The 18,067-nt window shown below is 43.7% G+C and overlaps 1 protein-coding gene across 2 annotated transcripts in view; it reads left to right on the top strand.

Annotated features, from left to right (window-relative positions):
* The first annotated feature begins 6,271 nt into the window (after positions 1 to 6,271).
* Positions 6,272 to 18,067, top strand: part of ANKRD6 (ankyrin repeat domain 6) — a 222,702-nt gene continuing 210,906 nt past the window's right edge. For both annotated transcript variants that reach the window (XM_082669179.1, XM_082669181.1), the window contains exon 1: positions 6,272 to 6,352. The gene's annotated coding sequence lies outside the window, so the exon portion shown is untranslated. The remainder of the gene's footprint in view (positions 6,353 to 18,067) is intronic.

Raw genomic sequence — 18,067 nt, forward strand, 5'->3', positions numbered from 1 at the left:
CAAAGAACTTGGGAGGAGAATGGATGAACGGAGTGAGAAGTTAGAAATTTCTTAACAAAGAGTTAGAAAATATAAAGAAGAACCAAACAGAGACAAAATATACAATAACTGAAATGAAAAATACATTAGAAGGAATCAACAGTAGTTTAGATGACACAGAGGAACAGATCAGTGAGCTGGAAGATAGAGTAATGGAAATCATTGAAGCCGAACAGAAAAAAGAAAAAAGAATAAAAAGAAATGAGGACAATTTAAGAGACTTCTGGGACAATATCAAGTGTACTAACATTTGCATTACAGGGGTCCCAGAAGGAGGAGAGAGAGAGAAAGGAGGGAGAACATATTTGAATACAAAGAGCTAAAAACTTCCCTAACCTGGGAAGGGAGATAGACATCCAAGTCCAGGAATAACAGAGAGTCCCAAACAGGATCAACCCAGAGACAAATACTATATAGCACTTATATGTGGAATCTGAAAAAACAAAACAAGCAAACAAATAAATGAAACAAGCAAACAAATAAAACAAATGAATATAACAAAACAGAAAAAGACTCACAGATATAGAGAACAAACTAGTGGTTACCGGTGGGGAAAGGAAAGGGGAGAGGGGCAAGTAGAGGTAGGGGATTAAGAGGTACAAACTACTATGTATAAAATAAATAAGCTACAAGGATATACTGTATGGCACAGGGAACACAGCCAATATTTTATAATAACTTTAAATGGAGTATGATCTATAAAAATTTTGCATCACTATGTTGTATGCCTGAAACTAATATAATATTATTAATCAGCTATACCTCAATAAAGAATACTTAAAACCATAAGAAAAATCTACAAGAATGAAATCTAGGAACTGTCACTTATATATACCACTTAATGTTACCTAAAAACATGGCAGATGCTCTCAGTCAGCTACTTACCATCCATCCCCAAACCTCTTCTCTTCTCCTGTTTCCCAAACTAGCAATGGGGAAAGTCAGATAGTACTCAAACTCTGAGACTCCTTCACGTCTTGTCAGTAAGAAGATAGGGGGAATCCTGCTGGGGAACTTCTAGGAAAGGGTTTGCTTCCTAATAAAAGATGTCAGGGTATCAGAAGAGCCCCCTGACCCCCCGCCCTCACCCTTTCCTGCTCTGAACACAGTTGTGTGAGAACATGGTACTTGGAGTTAGGAAAGCCATCTTGCAGCCTTGAGGTAACAGGCCTTAAGACTAAAAGCCTGTCCTGGAAATGGCAGAATAGAAAGAAGGAAGACGCTGGATGACCTTGCTGAACTACTGTGCTCAAACCTGTAAAAGCCTACCCCCAAACTTCTTATTTCATGAGAAAATTAAAAGTCCATTTCTTAAGCCAGTGCTGCCCTACCTTGACCAGTCATGGCACACATATTTATACGGCACACTGACCTAAACGGACAGGCTGCTTGCAGCCAGAGGTGACTGGCCCAGAGACTTTGGCCGCCTCAGGCCCTGCCCAGCTGTCCCAGAGGCTGAGGGGATCAATAACTTGGCCATATCAGTAACCCATTTATGGCACACAAGTAGTGGTGGCAAACCAGTTGGGAAGTTCTACTTAAACCACTGAAGGTGGGGTTTTCTGAACTTTGCAGTAAAACGTATCCTAACTGATACAACATATAACCTTTATAAGTGGACAGAGGGAAGGAGGGATGGATGGATGAAACGTGATCATATAGCTATCGGTGAATTCAGAAGTTATGTCATATTCAAAGGATCCTAGGAAAGGTGTCTCAGGATATATCAGGAGATAATCACAGCTTCATTAGAAAGGGAACTTGGTTTTGCTTCTCTCTGTACTTCTCACTTCCTTCTTCTCTCTGCATGAAAACTGGCTTTCTGTGCTTCCCCCACCAGATGGCAGGAGATGGCTGCTCCACCTTTCCAGGCCCAGTGATAGTGGGCTCAGTTTCCGGAACTAGGCTACCTGGGTAGCCTAACTAGCTGTGTGACCTAGACCAAGAAACTTAACCTCTCTGTGTCTTGATTTCCTCATCTCTCAACTGTTTATAATGTTATATACCTCAATAGGGTTGTAGAAAGAATTAAATCCATTAAACTATGTAAAATCATTTTTCAAGGTGAGCACAATATAAGTTTTAGCTATTATTATTTTTGATTCCTAGGCAAGAAAATCTGATTAGTTGAGTTTAGGCCAGTAATCCATTCCTAATGCCCCAATCATATTTTACATAAGACCATATACTGCTACTCCTTTAGCACATGTACCTCAGCTATTATTTAACATTTGATTGAGGACTGTATTCACCACTAGACTCTAGGACCATTGCTTGCGCTCATTGTTTTGTTCTCAGTGCCTAACACGGTGGTCAGAGCCTCTATGAAGCACAATCCTAGGGCACACCATTTACGTTGTATTTTATGTGCAATATGGCAGCTTGACGGTGGTCCAGTGCCAATAAGTATGCTGAATTAATGGCCCAGTCCACTACGGCTGGGGGTGCAGCTTGTGGCTGCAAAGGTCTATCCTCATGAGTGGGGAGACAGCTCTGAACAAAAGGGGGAAAAGCTGAATAGAAACTTCCAAATATATCTACCACGTGCCTCATGTGGCCAGGCACAGGGAATACAAAGTCAAACAAAGTCAGGCAGAGATTGCTGGTGTCATAATCCCCCCACCACTTCGTCCTTAGTTTGATATCCTTAACTGTTCTTGAGTATCAACATACTCGAGGAAGGAAGCCCAGGCTCAGTGGGGTTGAATCATGATTGGTTTACACTGGGTATGATAACCAGCCCCTCACCTTTGTGACCCAGTTGTGATCAATGACATGAAAGAAAAAATAGATTTAAGGGGCAGCTGTGAAGAATTTGTTCTTAAATTAAAATAAACACAGTGAGAAGGCCTGCCCCTTTCTCCTGCCTAGATGTCAAGCCAAAGACAAAAGCCAGTACTGAGGTGGTACGGTAGAATAATAGAGCCTAGACCCAGATATTTTTATTATATAGTTTTTTATGTGTTTAAACCACTCTAGTCAAGCACACTCTTTCCAGCAGCCAAACACATTTGAACTGATAAACATGGCCCCTTTATCTTTATAACTGAAAGTGAGTGAGGGAGACAGATCAGATAATCAGTAGCTCAAGATCAGGAACTGAGAAGGTGGCCCACTACCATCACTCCTATTCCACAGTGTACTGTAAGTCTTTGATTGCATAATAAGATAGGAAAAAAGACAGGGTTTCCCTGGTGGTGCAGTGGTTGAGAGTCTGCCTGCCGATGCAGGGGACACGGGTTCGTGCCCCGGTCCGGGAAGATCCCACATGCCGCGGAGCGGCTGGGCCCGTGAGCCATGGCCGCTGAGCCTGTGTGTCAGAAGCCTATGCTCCGCAACGGGAGAGGCCACAACAGTGAGAGGCCCGCATACCGCAAAAAAAAAAAGATGAACAATCATACCTATAATTGGAGAAATACAGGGCTTCCCTGGTGGCGCAGTGGTTGAGAGTCCGCCTGCCAATGCAGGGGACATGGGTTCGTGCCCCGGTCCAGGAAGATCCCACATGCCGCGGAGCGGCTGGGCCTGTGAGCCATGGCCGCTGAGCCTGTGCGTCAGAAGCCTGTGCTCCGCAACGGGAGAGGCCACAACAGTGAGAGGCCCGCATACCGCAAAAAAAAAAAAAAAGACAGAGGAACTGAATAGTCGAATCTCAGAAACAGAATGCTAAGTGAAAAAAGCAAGTTGCATAGGAATCATGCAGAATGATTCCACTTACAGAAAAGTTCAACACCAGGCAAAACTGAACAATACAGTATTTAGGGCTACATATGTTTGTGATGAGAATTATTATTTTTTAATTATTTTATTTTATTTATTTATTTTATTTTTGGCTGCGTTGGGTCTTCATTGCTGCGTGCGGGCTTTTTCTCTGGTTGTGGCGAGCAGGGGCTACTCTTCCTTATGGTGCACGGGCTTCTCATTGTGGTGGCTTCTCTTGTTGCGGAGCACGGCCTCTAGGCATGCGGACTTCAGTAGTTGTGGCTCGTGGGCTCTAGAGTGCAGGCTCAGTAGTTGTGGTGCACGGGCTTAGTTGCTCCACAGCATGTGGGATCTTCTCGGACCAGGGCTCGAACCCGTGTCTCCTGCACTGGCAGGCGGATTCTTCACCACTGCACCACCAGGGAAGCCCTCGATAGGAGAATTATTAACATAAAATTACGGACTGTGGTTTCCTCTGGAGGACAAGGAGGGTATGATCACGGAGGGGCACATGTAAGGTTTCGTGAGTGGAAGACTTAGCAAGGGATGGAAGTCAGAATGGTGGGCTGAAAGACCAACTGCAGCTAATGTCGCAAAAGACAGCTAGTGCAGTCAACTCGTTAAAGAAATGTTGCTGGAAATAGGAGCAGATTATATTCTCATAGAACAGTGAAAGCTGTCATTGGTAGAGTAGAACTTTTTTCTCATGAGGCAGAAGGAGAAAGTAGTGGGGTGGATGTATGAGGCTGGCTGTGATGGAGCTGGACAGAGAGGCAGAACGGAACTGCAGGCTGGAAGCCTCCCTCATATACAGGGAGCTTTAGGATTCTCCTTTCATTAGATGTCCAAACACTGTGTGCCCACTTGGAGACAAGCAAGCGTGATCTCCAAGCAGCTCACCCACTGACTGCTTTGGCTCTCATGAGGCCCCTCTGCCAGGAATTGCCATTAACTAAGGTCCGGGAACAACTGCAGACCAGTCAGTTCCCAGGAGCATTCACATGTCATACAGGCTGGCTTCTGTTCCTTTCAGCAGGATTAATGTGCAATTGCTCTGACTGCCCATGAATGTAACTTCAGACTCCATCTCATCTCGACCTTGTGGTGATGTCATAAAAGCTTCCCGGAGGAATGCAGCACTCTAGCTTTGGTTGTTTATTCAAGGGACTATAGCTAGGAAAAGTCTTTAATCTGGAAAAGTATAAGAAGGAAATGATCAGGTTGAAAGGTAATGGGTGCTTACCTTGACCTTGGGGGTTCACCTAGAACTCAGCAGTGACCTGCCTGGAGAGAAATCCAGAGCTGATGAGCACGGAAAGAAAATGTGTTCTAACAGCTTTAGATGGGGAGCGACAGGGATGCGGGCAAATCTGAAGAAAACCAAAGGATACTCAGAAGAGAGGTTTCACACTCTGCCACGTAAAACCCTAGCTATGCCTTTGGGGTTGGGGGAAGTTCAGAAGTAGTGGAGGAAAATCAAGCACTTACCCTTTCCTGGTATGCATAGGGCTGTTTGGATTTCTCCTGCTTAATGTTCCCTGAAGGAGAGAGGGAGACAAATATCTTAAGAAAAAGTAAGAGATCATCATGTTTCTTTTTCCCTGGAAACCAGGCCTATTTCAGAGGGGATAAGAAAAATCCGGTTCAAAATAAGCTCAGGGAAGACCGAAACTCCATTCTAGGTTTCCCCACCTCCCTCTCCAGCTCTCTGTGTTCAGAGAGCAGATACCTGTCGCGCTTCTTCAAAAGGTTGAATGAGGTCCTACTCATACATTCATTCAACAATAACTTACTGAGTGTTCGCTATGTTCAGGGAACTCTTCTAGATACTGAAGTAGTGACTGTGAAAAACAGACAAAACCAGACCGAGTTAATGGTATGTAAAGTGTGATTTGAATATAGGAGGCAGGAACGTTCAATGCTTTTGCCCGTTTCGTATGGGATGCTTCCGACAAGCTATTAGCAGACAAGCTTTTTGGAATAAAGGCTTCCTTTCTTTTCTCCAGCTTTCTAATGAGCCTGGATCATTCATCATTGTTGTTCAGCTTCTGAGACATCCCGGTTAAGTGAACTACGAACATATTGAAATACACACTTGGCCACAGGTTGAGGGATGGTTTCTCCACCCGAATCCCCTCTCCCTCCTACAAACCTCCTGGCAACCCCTGCCAGGAAAACCTCACCCAACTGCATCCGCCGCTCCTCTCCCTCTTTATAAGGATGGCTCTCTGGAGGGCGCGGAAGCGGCAGCGGCCCAGCAGGGAGCTGGCTGCAGGCCAAGGCCAGCCCGAGGGCCCTGGAGGCCCCACCTCCCCTCGGGCCGCTGCCGTGCCCTGACCGGCCGCTGCGGGGCGCTGCGGCCCCAGCCTAGGAGCGCGGGCGCGGCGGGGCGGGGCGGGGCGCGGCGCCGAGCGGGCGGCGGGCGCGGCGGCTCGGCCACAGGTAACCTGCGGGAGCGGGGAGCGCAGACCGGCGAGCGGCGGCAGGAGGCGGCGGCGCTGGGCGGCGCCGAGGCCCAGGGCCCGCCGGAGCCAGCGGGAGCCCGTGCCCATCGTCTCCCCTCGCCCCCCACGCTGTCGCCGGCGTCGGTCCCAGCGGCGCGGAGAGAAAGGTACCGTGTGCTCTCGCCGGGTCCCTTCGAGACCCCTCTTCATCCCAGGACAGGCGTCCCCTACTCTCGGGGGGTTTCTCATCCCGGGAGGACCGTGTCGCGGGTGGGAGCGCCCCCAGGTCGCTGTCTGTTTGGGGAGGAGTCCCAGACAGAGCGCGTTGCCCCCTTTTCTGCGGCCTCTGGGGAAGCCGGCGTGGGAGGGGGGGTCCTTCCTGGGGCACCTCCCTTGTCTCTTTCCTTCAGTTGCTTCCCTAGAATATAGAACTTTGGTGGGAGGAGGCAGAGAACTTTCTCGTCTTTGCTCGTCCCCCTCCTCTTTCTCCAGTGAGCTCAAAGAGTTTGTAGAAAGTCGGGGGCGGGGCGGGGGTCCCAGACCGGGTGCGGAGGCCGGCCGTCTTCGGGTGTAAGGGAGGGTCCCGTCTGGTGGCCAGCGTCCCCCGCCGTCCCTGGGCCTGCGGGCCGGCCTCCGAGTGACCGGGCTCGGCTCGGACGCGACAGCAGCCTGACCCCTTCCCTCACCCCTTCGAGGACCACAGAGGGCTGCAGGCGCCGGACCGTGGGGCTGCCCTACCCCGGGGAGGTCCGCTCTGGCTGGACTTAAGCTCTGTAAAGAGTTAGCAAGTGGCATCTCCCCGGGCTCAAGGGAGCGAGCACATTGTTTGGTTTGAGTTCAGACATCAGCTCCCGGACACTTGTCTTGGAAATTTCTGTGTGGTGCTTCCGGTAGATTTGAGGGGCGGGAGGGGAAGTGGAGTCTTATTTGTGACCTTAGAGGAGCGTCCGTTTCCTAGAGCGGGTCAAGAATGTTTTCCCGGGGCTTACCTGGTGGCGCAGTAGTTAAGAATCCACCTGCCAATGCAGGGGACACGGGTTCGAGCCCTGCTCCAGGAAGATCCCAGGTGTCGCAGAGCAACTAAGCCCGTGTGCCACAACTACTGAGCCTGCGCTCTAGAGCCCGTGAGCCACAACTACCGAAGCCTGCGTGCTCCGCAACAAGAGAAGCCACCGCGGTGAGAAGTCTGCACGCTGGAAAGAAGAGCAGCCCCTGCTCGCTGCAACTAGAGAAAGCCTGCGTGCAGCAACGAAGACACAACACAGACCAAAAAGAAAAAAAAAAAAAGAATGTTTTCCCTAAAGCATGGTGAGATGGTTTAAGTGGTGGTTGAGAGATCCCCTTTGGGGTCATGAGATTGAGTCTTGATGCCACTTGTTAGGTGTGTGACATCGGAAGACCCACTTCTTTAAACCTCAGTTTTTAGAATTGTAAACTAGGTGTATGACACATAGCCTGGGGGTACGGTTGTAGAAATTAAGTGAAATGATGCAAGTGAAAAGCTTGGCAGAGCGCTCTTGAAGGTTGGGCATCCTTTTTGTGAGTCTGTTGGATGGTGATATTCATTCACATTGAGCTAATGTCTGTTAGGCCAATGGAAGTGGGAAGCACTTGGGCAGTGACACAAACACCCCTGGGTCCACGGTGGTCCCACAGTGTACTGATGGTCTCTAACGTAGTTTCCCATCCTTAAAATGGCAATAGCAACCTGTTGTTCTGCTGTAGTAGGTGCTGGACTATACATATTTAGCTTTCCTCATCCCTAGCAGGTGCTTAGTATCTGGTAAATGAAGAATTTTTTTTTGATTAGGGATATAAATTAAAATTGGAAGAGTTTTCTGCTCTCTAGGTCCTAAATGAGATGGGGAGAGTGGAAGAAGGGTGTAAAGGAGTAAGAGCCCAGAAAACAACTGGTTGCATGTTGTTGGGAGGTATAAACCAAGGGTGATAACAAAATGCTAATTTGTTGACTCCTTGTTCGGTGGTGGCACCAAAAATTAACCTTAGCTTCCCACTCAAACTCATCAGCCTCTCCAGAGCCCCTCCAGATAAGCATATAATCCAAGTGAAAGCAGACGGCTTGTGATCCAACTCTGCTTAGAGACGAAGTACTCTTTCAACTCCCAAGGCCCTCGCATATTGAAATTCTGGTGCTGCCACTGTGGCCTATATCATACATTCAGAAAGTATCAAACGGAGAGGTACAAATTAAAGAAGAAGAACACAAGGCACACCCGGGTACCCATCACCCAGCTGAAGAACCAGGGCATCCTCAGAACCTTGCAGGCCCGAGCACTCCTCCCTGTGGCATTCCACTTACTTCTCTCTCTCTCCCCAAGGAACTGATAGTCTGGATTTTGTGTTTATTTTCCCCTTGCTTTTCACCTTAATATCTTACATGAAAAACTCTGTGGAAGGGAAGTTTCCAAACAAGCCTTTCCACAATAACCTGGAGCATTCCTGTAGAACGTAAAAGCAGGATATTGAGAGTAAGATGCAAACCACAGAAAGCTGAAAGTATCAAAGTGCTGGGACGGGCAGGCTGGCTGTCAGGGTCTGCCCCCAGTTTCCTTTGGCACAGGTTCTGCGGGTGTGTTCTGTCTGTGTCGGGGAGGGCCAGTCTCTTTCAACATAGCTTGGAGGCTATAATTTTGAAAGCTTTGCTTGAGTCTCTAAGAAGTGGAAAAACAGTAATTAGTGTGCATGTGTTTTAGAAGTGTTTAAAAAAAATACCAGTTTTCCAGGGGACATTGTATGGGATTTGAAGGATTAAGCCTGCTGAGAGTGACCTTTAAAAACGGTTTTAACCTAAATTCTTCTTTTTCTGGTTATGATATTTGTGTTAGGGACCTTAAGTTATTCCTTTGGGCTGAATCACAGGTCTCCTCTGTGAATCTTACACATTCTGACATTTCTTGGTTAAGGCAAAGATTCCTAAACTTGGTTCATGGCCCCCTTAGTATCTAAGTAATTTTTTCAGTGTCCCTAGATTTAGGTAGTTAGTAGTAGTTAGGTTGAAATAATGTAATAAGTATTTATATCCTAACAACATACAAAAGCTGTTTGAAAAAAAAAGAATGCACATAAACTGAGAGAAAAAAATTTATATCATTCTTAAATAACCACAGCTACAAAGAGGATGTGTGTGTGTGTGTGCTGCACACACAAACTTTGGGATCAGATTGGATCCCAATCTCATTTCCTGTCCCACGTTAATTTTTCTGCAGCACTTGCTTTTTATCACAGCAACCACTGAAAACCCAAGCTTTGCAGAGATAAATGATGTCATTGACAGGAATGTAATGGGATCTGATGTTGAAGCTGTGGACTCCTCCAGTCTGTAAGTTCAGTGTCCAGCACATTGAGTACACTGTGTTTCCCTTGAAATTTTCAAAAATCCTACGTTTCCCCTGTGCATTTTCTGCAGCTCCTGAGTGCCTTGGCGCACAGTTGGGGAATTGTTGGTCTAAGGCAAAACCCCCTTCCCAAGAGAGATCAGTTACTAAGGAAGGTGCTGCCTGAAGTAGCCCCAGGTTAAGCTTCTGGGTACAGTGGGCTACATCTCGGTTTTCTCCTCTGCGTAAAATGGAGTGGCTAGAGCCTTCCTCATAAGGGTCATTCAGAGGATTAAACTAGATAACGCATGTAAAACCATCTACCAAAGCCCTGGAATATAATGGAGTCTCAAGAAATGGTAGCTGTTTTAATGATTGTTAAATAGTACTAAATGAATGTCCAGTAATAGGTGTATGTCATTGCCCCTATTTAAGAATAGCCAGTGCTTGAAATCTCAACCTTAGCAAATAAACTATGAGGTAATTAGTTCACATTATAGGATGATTTATCATTTTCAAACAGAAAACTCTGGTGTACCATTGTGACACTTTGATTTTTCAGACCATCCTTGGAATACTCATTTTCATTTGCCACCATGTGCCCTGGTTTGGGGAGGAGGTCATAACTGATTGGATTGAGCCTGAACTTTGTCATAAGACAAAGTCTTGGGAAGTTTGGATGTAGGTTACAGGCCAAGAACTGTTTCAAGTAGGATTTAATTTCCGTATATACTTTTGGCACAGAGAGCAGATAATCTTTTCAGATTAAACAGTTTTTATTAAATTGTAGAGCATCCCATGATAATTCCTATCAATAAGTGGTACTTGTTAATCCTCCAAGGAAAGGTTGACTTGGATAGCGATGTCACAGATGGCTGTCACGGTGCCTTTTAGGTAACATAGACCTTTCCTCCCTTGTCCTATTCCTTGCCCAGATCCCAAGCGTAAGCTAGGACCAGGTGATATTTTAACAATTTGTGAGAATACACTCAGTAGTGATGTTTCCCTAGCAGAGTTGTAGATTCTTATTGTTGCTTTCTTCAGTCATTTATCATTGGGAAGCCTATACAGAACCATAGGCGATGCTTCCAAATTGACGTAAAATTTTTTTCTGTTTGTTTTGGTTTATAATGTTGAGGGTTTTCTTCTCCTTCTATAAAATTTGGATATATGTTTGTGTGTGAGAAAGTATTTGATTCTTCTGAACTGATAATTCCATTTTTTCCATTTCACGCCCATCTATAAATTATCAGCATTATTTTTACTTAACATATTGCTCCTTTCTTAAAAAATAAGAATATCATATCTTGCCTTGGGTTAAGCTGATTATATTTAACACTCAACATCTTTTTTTTCTAAAGTATAACTGACTTAACAATATTATATTAGTTTCAGGTATACAACATGGTAATTCAATATTTTTATAGATAATACTCAATGCCTTATGGTTTTAGGGTATAAAGTAGAAAACTGCATTGTAGATAATAAAATGTGGATTAGAATGAATTGCTTTCTACTTTTTGTCTGCAACTCTTAATTAAAAGAAAATTGAGAGTCAGAAAGTTTGAGCATCCGTTTAACTATTAGAATCTGATATTAGGCACAAAGTGCTTTGCAAAATGTTTGACTCTTTTTCTTAAAGGCTGTAATCCATTTTTAGTTATTATAAAATATTGGCTATATTCTCTGTGTTGTACAATATGTTCTTGTAGCTTATTTTATACCTAATAGTTTGTATCTCTTAGTCCCCTACCGCTATACTGCCCCTCCTCCCTCCCTCTTCCCACTGGTAACCATTAGTTTGTTCTCTGTATCTGTGAGTCTTCTTCTTTTTTTTGTTGTATTCACTAGTTTGTTGTATTTTTTAGATTCCACATATTAGTGATGCCATACAGTATTTGTCTTTCTCTGTCTGACTTATTTCACTTAGCATAATGCCCTCCAAGTCCATCCATGTTGCTGTAAATGGCAAAATTCATTCTTTTTTATGGCTGAATAATATTCCTATGTGTTTATGTATATATATACCACATCTTCTTTATCCATTCATCTGTTTTTATTAATACATTTATTTATTTATTTTGGACTGTGTTGGGTCTTTGTTGCTGCGTGCAGGCTTTCTCTAGTTGTGGCGAGCGGGGGCTACTCTTCATTGCAGTGCGCGGGCTTCTCATTGCGGTGGCTTCTCTTGTTGCAGAGCACGGGCTCTAGGCACGCTGGCTCAGTAGTTGTGGCACGCGGGCTCTAGAGCACAGGCTTAGTAGTTGTGGCACACGGGCTTAGTTGCTCTGTGGCATGTGGGATCTTCCTGGACAGGGCTCGAACCCGTGTCCCCTGCATTGGCAGGCGGGTTCTCAACCATTGCGCCACCAGGGAAATCCTGTCCATTCATCTGTTGATGGACACTTAGGTTGCTTCCATATCTCGGCAATTGTAAATAATGCTGCTGTGAACACAGGGGTGCATGTATCTTTTCGAGTTAGTGTTTTTGTTTTTTTCAGATATTTACCCAGGAGTGGAATTGCTGGGTCACGTGGTAGTTCTATATTTAGCTTTTTGAGAAACCTCCATATTGTCTTCCATAGTGGCTGCACCAGTTTTCATTCCCACCAACAATGCAAGACGGTTCCTTTTTCTCCACACCCTCTCCAGCATTTGTTATTTGTGTTCTTTTTGATGATAGTCATGCTGACAGGTGTGAGGTGATGTCTCATTGTGGTTTTGATTTGCATCTCCCTGATGATTAGCAATATTGGCATCTTTTCATGTGTCTGTTGACCATCTGGGAACTGCTTGACTCTTAATATCTTCATGTAAAACTAGGAAAGGGTATGTAAGGAGGAAAAGATTTAATTTAAATTTGGGAGTTTATTGGTAGCTGAATGGACTTAATTTCATCTACATCACTGATTTGTCTTCAGTTCCAGAATGGAGATTATGGGAAATATTTCTGTCCATGATAGTAAAAAGCATTCTTTAAAAAAAGGTGGATTTGGGACTTCCCTGGTGGCGCAGTGGTTAAGAATCCGCCTGGCAATGCAGGAGACATGGGTTCGAGCCCTGGGTTGGGAAGATTCCACATGCCGCGGAGCAGCTAAGCCTGTGCGCCACAACTACTGAATCCTGCGCGCCTAGAGCCCGTGCTCCGCAACAAGAGGAGCCACTGCAATGAGAAGGCCTCACACCACAACGAAGAGTAGCCCCCGCTCGCCGCAACTAGAGAAAGCCTGCATGCAGCAACAAAGACCCAACGCAGCCAAAAATTAAATAAATAAATGAATTTATAAAAAAATAAAAAAAGGTGAATTTAATGGAGATAGATATCAGCAGATAGTAACTAAGAATGGAGAGGTAGTTCGAAGTAAACTAGTATTAATAGCTAAACAGGAATCAGCAAGGCTTTTTTTTTTTTTTTGGTTTATTTTTGTTTTTGTAAAGGACATATGCTTTGAGAAATGTTTGTAAAAGGAATAAATACAAAAGAATAAGGTCAGTTTTCCTTACAGATATTAAGTAGATAAGAGGTGAAAACAGAACTTAGTTCTTTCAAGGTTGTGACCTTTTCCACATTAGCTCTAGGAACCCTGTTCTCCATCGTCTTGTTGGGTTGGATGGAGGGGCACGTCCGGGGTCCTTGAGGGGGATGGAAGGACATTGGATGGACATTAGGAAACGTAGTGTAGTCCTGGCCACCAGCTTGCGGTGGAGCTCTAGAAAATATCTCAGAGCCTCAGTTTTCTCTTCACTAAGAGGACTAGACCAAAATATTATTTTTTAAAAGGTATGGTTTTGTGAAATCATTCATATTCACAGTGTAAAAGCAACACTCTTTTTTTCCCTCACTTCTAAAGATCAGTGCCCTTGAATCAACCTGATGGTCTGTGAGCCAAAGAGAGCTAATGAGATTGTTAACCTCATGTAACCTGATGACTTCCTTTTATTATGAACATCAATAGCTTACTGTGTAGAGTCCTTTCAGACTATGTATGCGTGTATTCACATTTTAGAATATAAACCCAAAGTACCATCTTATTCTAAAACCTGATTCCAAGGTCAGAAAATTTATATTCTTTTTTCAGTAAATTAGAGTTTTCAGTTTTTAAAAATGTCAGCATTTTATTCTAACTCTAGGAAAGTCCCAGGGGAATCTGATATACTAGGAGATTGCCTCTAGGTGGTGAGTTTTAGGAGCATGGGTGTTTTTGCCTCTCTGCATCTTTATGGAAATTTTAAGTCTTCTTACAATGAACATATATTTAGTTTATAATCAGAAAAATAAATTAGTTAAAAAGTTTAAAAAATTACACAAGAAAATTCATTATTAATCAAATGTACTAAAAAAATACTTTGTTCCCGTAATAGAACTATTTAGATGTTCGAGTAACTAAAATATTTGCTTAATGAGAGGTGAAAATGTAATGACATGAGATTGGACCTATTTTTTAAAAAAATTTATTTATTTTTTATTTATTTATATTTGGCTGTGTTGGGTCTTTGTTGCTGCGCACGGGCTTCCTCTAGTTGCGGCGAGCGGGGACTACTCTTCGTTGCAGTGTGTGAGCTTCTCATTGCGGTGGCTTCTCTTGTCACGGAGCATGGGCTCTAGGCACGCAGGCTTCAGTAGTTGTAGCACGCGGGCTCAGTAGTTATGGCTCGCAGGCTCTAGAGTGCAGGCTCAGTAGTTGTGGCGCGTGGGCTTAGTTGCTCCGTGGCATGTGGGATCTTCCCGGACCAGGGCTTGAACACGTGTCCCCTGCACTGGCAGGCAGATTCTTAACCACTGCGCTGCCAGGGAAGCCTGAGATGAACCTATTTTATTATGGTTAGATGGTAGTGATTTGAATTTATTATTGAGGATGAAAATAAATCATGAACAATTTGACTTGGAAATTTTCAGTTCAGATTTTTCACAAAACGAAAAGTTATTTCTCTTTCTTTGGAAGGGATAACATGTCTTATGCCAGTTTTTTGTTTTTAAATTAATTAAGTTATTTTTGGCTGCGTTGGGTCTTCGTTGTGGTGTGCGGGCTTCTCATTGCAGTGGCTTCTCTTGTTGCGGAGCATGGGGTCTAGGCGCGTGGGCTTCAGTAGTTGTGGCATGCGGGCTCAGTAGTTGTGGCTCGCAGGCTCTAGAGCGCAGGCTCAGTAGTTGTGGCACACTGGCTTAGTTGTTCCACAGAATGTGGGATCTTCCCAGACCAGGGCTCGAACCCATGTCCCCTGCATTGGCAGGTGGATTCTTTACCACTGCACCACCAGGGAAGTCCCTAGTGTTAGTTTTTAAACTTACTTTCTATCTAGAAAATACCAAGTGAACTGTAAGTCTCAGCTGAAATTCTGAATTTGACCCAATTTAGGTAGAATGTTGAGATGCACTATATAATGTTTTATATTATGCCATATGTAGTATAAAATATTCAAGTACCAAAGAGCAGACTTGTTTTTTTTTTTTTTGCGGTACGCGGGCCTCTCACTGTTGTGGAGCGCAGGCTCCGGACGTGCAGGTTCAGCGGCCATGGCTCACCGGCCTAGACGCTCCGCGGCATGTAGGATCCTCCCGGACTGGGGCACGAACCCGTGTCCCCTGCATCAGCAGGCGGATTCTCAACCACTGTACCACCGGGGAAGACCTGGTTGTAACATTTTTGACGGTTTACTTAACCTCATTATGCCTCAGTTTCCTAGTCTGTAAAATGGGGATTTAAAACAGTTTTGTACTCTGACTATGGTGGTAGTTACATGAATCCATGAATGTGATAAAATTCATAGAACTACACACACACATACACGCGCACACACACGCGCGCACACACACACACACACACAAACACTGTGAGCCCATGGAAAAAGTGAAATCCAAATAAGTTCTGTAAGTTTACTTAATAGTATTATACCAGTGCCAGTTTCCTTGTTTTGATAATTGTACTATGGTTATGTAAGATATTACCATTGAGAGATAGGGTACACAGGAACTCTCTGTATTATTTTTTTATTGTGATAAAATATACACAACATAAAATTTACCATTTCAGTAATTTTTTAAGTATGCAGTTCAGTGGCATTTGTAACCATCACCACTGTCAGTCTCCAGAGCTTTTTCATCATCCTAAACTGAAACTCTGTACCCGTTAAACGATAACTCCCCAATCCCATCTCCCCCAGGCCCCTGGTAACCACTCTTCTACTTTCTTTCTCTGTCAGTTTGATTCTAGATGCCTCCTGTAAGTGGAATCATACAATATTTGTTCTTTTGTGACTGGCTTATTTTACTTACTCTTAATACCTTTGAGGTTCATGGACTATTTTTGCAACTTCTATGTGAGACTAATGTTGTTTCAAAATAAAGTTTAAAAAAGTAATTAAAAAAAAAAATCCCATTGATGGGGCCCCACTGCTGGACTGTACCAAGGCCTAGAGGTTAAGAGCAGTGCAGATGGCCAGAAAGGCCAAGGAGTGATATTACCTCTGTTTCCTCTTCCTCCTTATCCCCAGTCATAGGAGAAGAGATGCGAGAAAGAGCTGTGTTCTCTCTTGTATAGGGAAGAGCCTGCATTATTTATTAGTAGGTTCCTGTATCAACCTGAGGAGCAGCTATGAAATCTCCTACTAAAATAGGGATTCTTTTTGTTGTTGTTGTTGTTTTGATGTTTCTGAAAACATGCTTGATTTTTAAAAAAAAATTTTATTAGAGTATAGTTGATTTACAATGTTGTGTTAGTTTCAGGTGTACAGCAAGGTGAATCAGTTATACATATACACATATCCACTCTTTTTTAGATTCTATTCCCATATAGGCCACTACAGAGTACTGAGTAGAGTTGCCTGTGCTATATAGTAGGTCCTTATTAGTTATCTGTTTTATATATAGTAGTGTGTATATGTCAATTCCAATTTTCCAATCTATCCCTCCCCCCCTTACCCCCGGTAACATAAGTTTTTTTTCTTTTTTTTTAAAAGGCATTATATTATTTATTTATTTAATATTTATTTATTTATTTGACTGTGCTGGGTCTTAGTTGCGGCACACGAACTCTTAGTTGTGGCATGTGGGATATAGTTCCCTGACCAGGGATCGAACCCAGGCCCCCCTGCACTGGGAGCACGGAGTCTTAGCCACTGGACCACCAGGAAAGTCCCCATAAGTTTGCTTTCTACATCTGTAACTCTATTTCTGTTTTGTAGGTAAGTTCATTTGTACTCCTTTTTTAGATTCCACATATAATCATATAAATATGGTATTTGTCTTTCTCTGTCTGACTTACTTTGAAATAGGGATTCTTAACCTGAGGTTCATTGATGGGCTACAGATGCTCTAAGAGCTCCCAGAATTTAGGTGTAAGTATTTAAGTGAATGTTCATTTGTATATATGAGAGGGAAGACATTCCATAGCTTTTGTTATATTCTCACATGGTTCCCTAACCCAAAAATGGTTAGTAAGCAATGCAAGAAAATGTTGTTTACAGAGCTCTACCCACTGCATAACAGGCCCTTTCACTTGGGTGTCTTAGCCCCTTTCAGTTTTCTGGTATATCTTTCCCCTTACCAGCCTCCAGAGGCTTTCTTTCTGTTTAAACCTGAGAGAAGCCTGAACAATTCATTTCCCTCAGAGCCTCCCGCCATTCTCTCCTATATCCTACAAACTCCAGGATCCATTCCTCAAGGGCCAGAGGAGCCCCACAGCAAACTATCTTGGGAGTCCCTAGTAGGCACATGTGGAACTAGAGTGTGTGCAGGACTCAGCCTCACAACTGCCATTTCTGTCCCTAACCTCTTTAGGCTCCAGAAAAATAGGAAGAAAATAATACTTGAGATACAGCTCTGGAAAACTCATGAAGTGGTCCTGAATGACTGAAGTTCAGTAGATTCTGCCTTGGGGAATGCAAATTTATTTTCAGATTGTCTTCTGGCTTACACTTTATGTTTTAAATGTATTATAAATATATCATACAACACATTCTACCTTGTGGAGTATCCAGTGATTTAGGTGAGCTATTGCAATGATGTATTGTTATAAAAGATGTTATTATCAGAATTTATTTATAAATAGAACTCTCTAGTCATTCAGACTGGTTTTTAACTCATATGAATGGATTGCATAAATGGGAAAAACTGTAACTTTCAAGTTTTTCTTATACATGTGATTCTTCAATACTTGCATTCATCTTAGAAACCCTTCAGTAAATTATGACTTGACTCATTTATCCACCTCAAATCTCAGTAGCTTAATCCAGTAAAAGTTTATTTCCAGCTCACCTGAAGTCCAAATAGGTTATTCCTGGTTGAGCAGCTCTCCTGGTTAGCTCTTCTGCAAGTGACTCTGAGATAAAGGCTCCTTCCATCCCGTTATACCATCATTTTCAACATGTGGTTTCTCATGTCCCTACAAGGGGAAGAGAGTATGAAAAACACAACCAGATTAACTACCCTCACCAGCAAGTGAAAACATCACTTCTGCTCACATTCCATTGGCCAGAAGCAGTTCAGAGCCCCACCTCAATTTATGGGGACTGGGAAATATAGCGCCTGGCCAGACAGCTGCTTCTGAG

The sequence above is a fragment of the Grampus griseus genome, assembly GCF_964374135.1.
Source record: "Grampus griseus genome assembly, chromosome: 13".
Taxonomy (NCBI): domain Eukaryota; kingdom Metazoa; phylum Chordata; class Mammalia; order Artiodactyla; family Delphinidae; genus Grampus; species Grampus griseus.